The sequence below is a fragment of the Ranitomeya imitator genome, chromosome 6, assembly GCF_032444005.1.
Source record: "Ranitomeya imitator isolate aRanImi1 chromosome 6, aRanImi1.pri, whole genome shotgun sequence".
NCBI classification, from domain to species: domain Eukaryota; kingdom Metazoa; phylum Chordata; class Amphibia; order Anura; family Dendrobatidae; genus Ranitomeya; species Ranitomeya imitator.
In genome coordinates this window covers 131,419,281-131,425,280 of record NC_091287.1, presented here as the reverse complement: position 1 = coordinate 131,425,280, position 6,000 = coordinate 131,419,281, and positions in this window count along the sequence as shown.

Sequence of the window (6,000 nt, the reverse complement as noted above, 5' to 3'; positions counted from 1 at the left end):
TGGTCAGTGCTCACTCAATGGAATGAATCTGCGCTGGCAGCTATGTTCAGAAAGGGTCTCTCTGAAGCCCTTAAGGATGTCATGGTGGGATTTCCTATGCCTGCTGGTTTGAATGAGTCTATGTCTTTGGCTATTCAGATCGGTCGACGCTTGCGTGAGCGTAAATCTGTGCACCATTTGGCGGTATTACCTGAGCTTAAACCTGAGCCTATGCAGTGCGATAGGACTTTGACCAGAGTTGAACGGCAAGAACACAGACGTCTGAATGGGCTGTGTTTCTACTGTGGTGATTCCACTCATGCCATCTCTGATTGTCCTAAGCGCACTAAGCGGTTCGCTAGGTCTGCCACCATTGGTACGGTACAGTCAAAATTTCTTCTGTCCGTTACCTTGATCTGCTCTTTGTCATCATATTCTGTCATGGCGTTTGTGGATTCAGGCGCTGCTCTGAATTTGATGGACTTGGAATATGCTAAGCGTTGTGGGTTTTTCTTGGAGCCCTTGCAGTGTCCTATTCCATTGAGAGGTATTGATGCTACGCCTTTGGCCAAGAATAAGCCTCAATACTGGACCCAGCTGACCATGTGCATGGCTCCTGCACATCAGGAGGATATTCGCTTTCTGGTGTTGCATAATCTGCATGATGTGGTCGTGTTGGGGTTGCCATGGCTACAAGCCCATAATCCAGTATTGGATTGGAAATCCATGTCGGTGTCCAGCTGGGGTTGTCAGGGGGTACATGGTGATGTTCCATTTTTGTCAATTTCGTCATCCACCCCTTCTGAGGTTCCAGAGTTCTTGTCAGATTACCGGAATGTATTTGATGAGCCCAAGTCCGATGCCCTACCTCCGCATAGGGATTGTGATTGTGCTATCAATTTGATTCCTGGTGGTAAATTCCCAAAAGGTCGACTGTTTAATTTATCCGTGCCTGAGCACACCGCTATGCGCAGTTATGTGAAGGAATCCCTGGAGAAGGGGCATATTCGCCCGACATCGTCGCCATTAGGAGCAGGGTTCTTTTTTGTAGCCAAAAAGGATGGTTCGCTGAGACCTTGTATAGATTATCGCCTTCTTAATAAGATCACTGTTAAATTTCAGTACCCCTTGCCTTTGTTATCTGATTTGTTTGCTCGGATTAAGGGGGCTAGTTGGTTCACCAAGATTGATCTTCGTGGTGCGTATAATCCGGTGCGAATCAGGCGAGGCGATGAATGGAAAACTGCATTTAATACGCCCGAGGGTCATTTTGAGTATCTAGTGATGCCATTCGGACTTGCCAATGCTCCATCAGTGTTTCAGTCCTTTATGCATGACATCTTCCGAGAGTACCTGGATAAATTCCTGATTGTGTACTTGGATGACATTTTGATCTTCTCGGATGATTGGGAGTCTCATGTGAAACAGGTCAGAACGGTTTTTCAGGTCCTGCGTGCTAACTCTTTGTTTGTGAAGGGATCAAAGTGTCTCTTTGGTGTGCAGAAGGTTTCATTTTTGGGGTTCATCTTTTCCCCTTCTACTATCGAGATGGATCCTGTTAAGGTCCAAGCCATCCATGATTGGACTCAGCCGACATCTCTGAAAAGTCTGCAAAAGTTCCTGGGCTTTGCTAATTTTTATCGTCGCTTCATCTGCAATTTTTCTAGTATTGCCAAACTATTGACCGATTTGACCAAGAAGGGTGCTGATTTGGTCAATTGGTCTTCTGCTGCTGTGGAAGCTTTTCAAGAGTTGAAGCGTCGTTTTTCTTCTGCCCCTGTGTTGTGTCAACCTGATGTTTCTCTTCCGTTCCAGGTCGAGGTTGATGCTTCTGAGATTGGAGCAGGGGCTGTTTTGTCGCAGAGAGGTTCTGATTGTTCAGTGATGAAACCATGCGCTTTTTTTTCCAAGAAGTTTTCGCCTGCTGAGCGGAATTATGATGTGGGCAACCGAGAGTTGCTGGCCATGAAGTGGGCATTCGAGGAGTGGCGTCATTGGCTTGAAGGAGCTAAGCATCGCGTGGTGGTATTGACTGATCATAAGAACCTGACTTATCTCGAGTCTGCTAAGCGTTTGAATCCTAGACAGGCTCGTTGGTCGCTGTTTTTCGCCCGTTTTGACTTTGTGATTTCGTACCTTCCGGGCTCTAAAAATGTGAAGGCGGATGCTCTGTCTAGGAGTTTTGTGCCCGACTCTCCGGGTTTATCTGAGCCGGCGGGTATCCTCAAGGAAGGAGTAATTGTGTCTGCCATCTCCCCTGATTTGCGGCGGGTGCTGCAAAAATTTCAGGCTAATAAACCTGATCGTTGTCCAGCGGAGAAACTGTTTGTCCCGGATAGGTGGACAAATAAAGTGATCTCTGAGGTTCATTGTTCGGTGTTGGCTGGTCATCTTGGAATCTTTGGTACCAGAGAGTTAGTGGCTAGATCCTTTTGGTGGCCGTCTCTGTCGCGGGATGTGCGTTCTTTTGTGCAGTCCTGTGGGATTTGTGCTCGGGCTAAGCCCTGCTGTTCTCGTGCCAGTGGGTTGCTTTTGCCCTTGCCGATCCCGAAGAGACCTTTGACACATATCTCTATGGATTTTATTTCAGATCTTCCCGTCTCTCAAAAGATGTCAGTCATTTGGGTGGTCTGTGATCGCTTTTCTAAGATGGTCCATCTGGTACCCTTGTCCAAGTTGCCTTCCTCCTCTGATTTGGTGCCATTGTTCTTCCAGCATGTGGTTCGTTTGCATGGCATTCCAGAGAATATCGTTTCTGACAGAGGTTCCCATTTTGTTTCGAGGTTTTGGCGAGCCTTTTGTGGTAGGATGGGCATTGACTTGTCTTTTTCCTCGGCTTTTCATCCTCAGACTAATGGCCAGACCGAACGAACCAATCAGACCTTGGAAACCTATCTGAGATGCTTTGTTTCTGCCGATCAGGATGACTGGGTGTCCTTTTTGCCTTTGGCTGAGTTCGCCCTTAATAATCGGGCCAGCTCGGCTACCTTGGTTTCGCCATTTTTCTGCAATTCTGGGTTCCATCCTCGTTTCTCTTCAGGACAGGTTGAGTCTTCGGACTGTCCTGGTGTGGATACTGTGGTGGACAGGTTGCAGCAGATTTGGACTCATGTAGTGGACAATTTGACCTTGTCCCAGGAGAAGGCTCAACGTTTCGCTAATCGCAGACGCCGTGTGGGTCCCCGACTTCGTGTTGGGGATCTGGTTTGGTTATCTTCTCGTCATATTCCTATGAAGGTTTCCTCTCCGAAGTTTAAACCTCGTTTCATTGGTCCTTATAGGATTTCTGAGGTTATTAATCCTGTGTCTTTTCGTCTGACCCTCCCAGATTCTTTTTTCATACATAACGTCTTCCATAGGTCATTGTTGCGGAGATACGTGGCACTTATGGTTCCATCTGTTGACCCTCCTGCCCCGGTTTTGGTGGAGGGGGAATTGGAGTATATTGTGGAGAAGATTTTGGATTCTCGTGTTTCAAGACGGAAACTCCAGTATCTGGTTAAATGGAAGGGTTATGCTCAGGAGGATAATTCCTGGGTCTTTGCCTCTGATGTCCATGCTCCCGATCTTGTTCGTGCCTTTCATGTGGCTCATCCTGGTCGGCCTGGGGGCTCTGGTGAGGGTTCGGTGACCCCTCCTCAAGGGGGGGGTACTGTTGTGAATTCTGTGGCAGAGCTCCCTCCTGTGGTCACAAGTGGTACTTCGGCTGATTCTCTCTGGGAGCTTCCGTTTGTGGAGGAAACTGGTACTGCTGCTTCTGAGTTTCCTCCCTCAGGTGATCTGGTGAGGTCGTTAGGTGCTTCTCTACTTAACCCCACCTAATGCTTTGATTCATGCTTCCTGTCAATGTTCCAGTGTTGGACTTGTGTTTCTCTGGATCATTCCTGTGGCCTGCTGCTCTGCATAGCTAAGTGCTTCTTTGCTATTTGTTGCTATTTTTTCTGTCCAGCTTGTCTATTTGTTTTGCTGGAAGCTCTGGGACGCAAAGGGTGTACCTCCGTGCCGTTAGTTCGGTACGGAGGGTCTTTTTGCCCCTTTGCGTGGTTTTCTTTAGGGTTTTGTGTAGACCGCAAAGTTATCTTTCCTATCCTCATTCTGTCTAGAATATCGGGCCTCACTTTGCTGAATCTATTTCATCCCTACGTTTGTCTTTTCATCTTACTCACAGTCATTATATGTGGGGGGGCTGCCTTTTCCTTTGGGGTATTTCTCTGAGGCAAGGTAGGCTTATTTTTTCTATCTTCAGGCTAGTTAGTTTCTCAGGCTGTGCCGAGTTGCATAGATAGCGTTAGGCGCAATACACGGCTGTAGTTGTGTTTGGAGAGGATCAGGGATTGCGGTCTGCAGAGTTCCCACGTCTCAGAGCTCGTTCTATTATTTTGGGTTATTGTCAGATCACTGTATGTGCTCTGACCTCCATGTCCATTGTGATACTGAATTGCCTTTCATAACACCTTCCTATCCCAAAGCTTGTGCATAACAAACAGCACATTACAGTGTACACAGTGTAAGAACAGACATAATAAACACAGCACATTACATCTGTAAAACATTGCACATTACACATTAATACACAGCATAACAATGTGAAACATGGGGGGAACCATTGGGGTGGTGCATGGGATCAGTGTGTAGGAGAGAGGAGGCAATTGAGGGTCCCCGCCACCTCTTTACAATGCAACACGTTTTTCACACCTAGATTTGGGGATCCTGTGCCATTCTGCCTTGCAGATCCTCTCCAATTCCATCAGGTTGGTTGGTGAACGTTGGTGGACAGCCATTTTCAGGTCTCTGCAGAGACGATCAATTGGGTTTAGGTCAGGACTCTGGCTGGGCCAGTCAAGAATGGTCACATAGTTGTTTTGAAGCCACTTCCTTTGTTATTTTAGCTGTGTGCTTAGGGTCATTGTCTTGTTAGAAGGTGAACCTTCGGCCAAGTCTGAGGTCCAGAGCACTCTGGAAGAGGTTTTTACCCAGGATATCTCTGTACTTGGCCGCATTCATGTTTCCTTCAATGACAACCAGTCGTCCTGTCCCTGCAGCTGAAAAACACCCCCATAGCATGATGCCACCACCACCATGTTTCACTATTGGGATTGTATTGGGCAGGTGATGAGCGGGCTTTCATATGTCTTGCACTGAGGAGAGGCTTCCATTGAGCCACTCTGCCATAAAGGCCTGACTGGTGTAGGGCTGCAGTGATTGTTGACTTTGTGGAACTTTCTCCCATCTCCCTAGTGCATCTCTGCAGCTCAGCCACAGACATCTTCGGGTTCTTCTTTACATCTCTCTCCAAGGCTCTTCTCCTACAATTGTTCAGTTTGGCTGGACGGCCAGGTCTAGGAAGACTTCTGGTGGTCCCAAACTTCTTCCATTTAAGGATTATGGAGGCCACTGTGCTGTTAGGAACCTTGAGTGCTGAAGAAGCAATGAAAGATAAATGAAAAATTTAAAGGGGTCTGAATACTTTCCATACCCACTGTATTTTCAATCACAGCATGGTCATCTGCTGATGCTCCCCTATACTCACAATGAGGGTGCACCACATAGCTGTAATCAGGAGTTCCTGGTTAGGGGCCCACTCAGATGTATTGCCCACCTCTAAGCTGAAACCCTAGCTATGCCTGTGGATGGTAAATCTGGATAAAACATGACTAGATGATAAGTCTCAGGTGATAACATCCCCATTTTCTAATACTCTGTCAACTTATATGGAAGGTAATGGTTGAATAGATCTGTGGAGTCTACACCACCCAGGAGTCAAATCATACACATGTCACTCATCAACTAAGAACACATTATCTAGACTAGATTAAATATTCTGTTCTAGTAATGTGGCTGTCTTAGTGGACAATGTGGAACAAGGGGTTAGAGAAATCTCGGATCATAATCTGGGATTTTGACTCTTAAATTGAAGCAGACATTCATGGAAGCTGAATAAAATTGGATAAAACTGGATAAAATTGATAGGTCCAAATTATAGGAGTCCTGATCAATTAAGGTTTTTTGTGGAAGCTCATC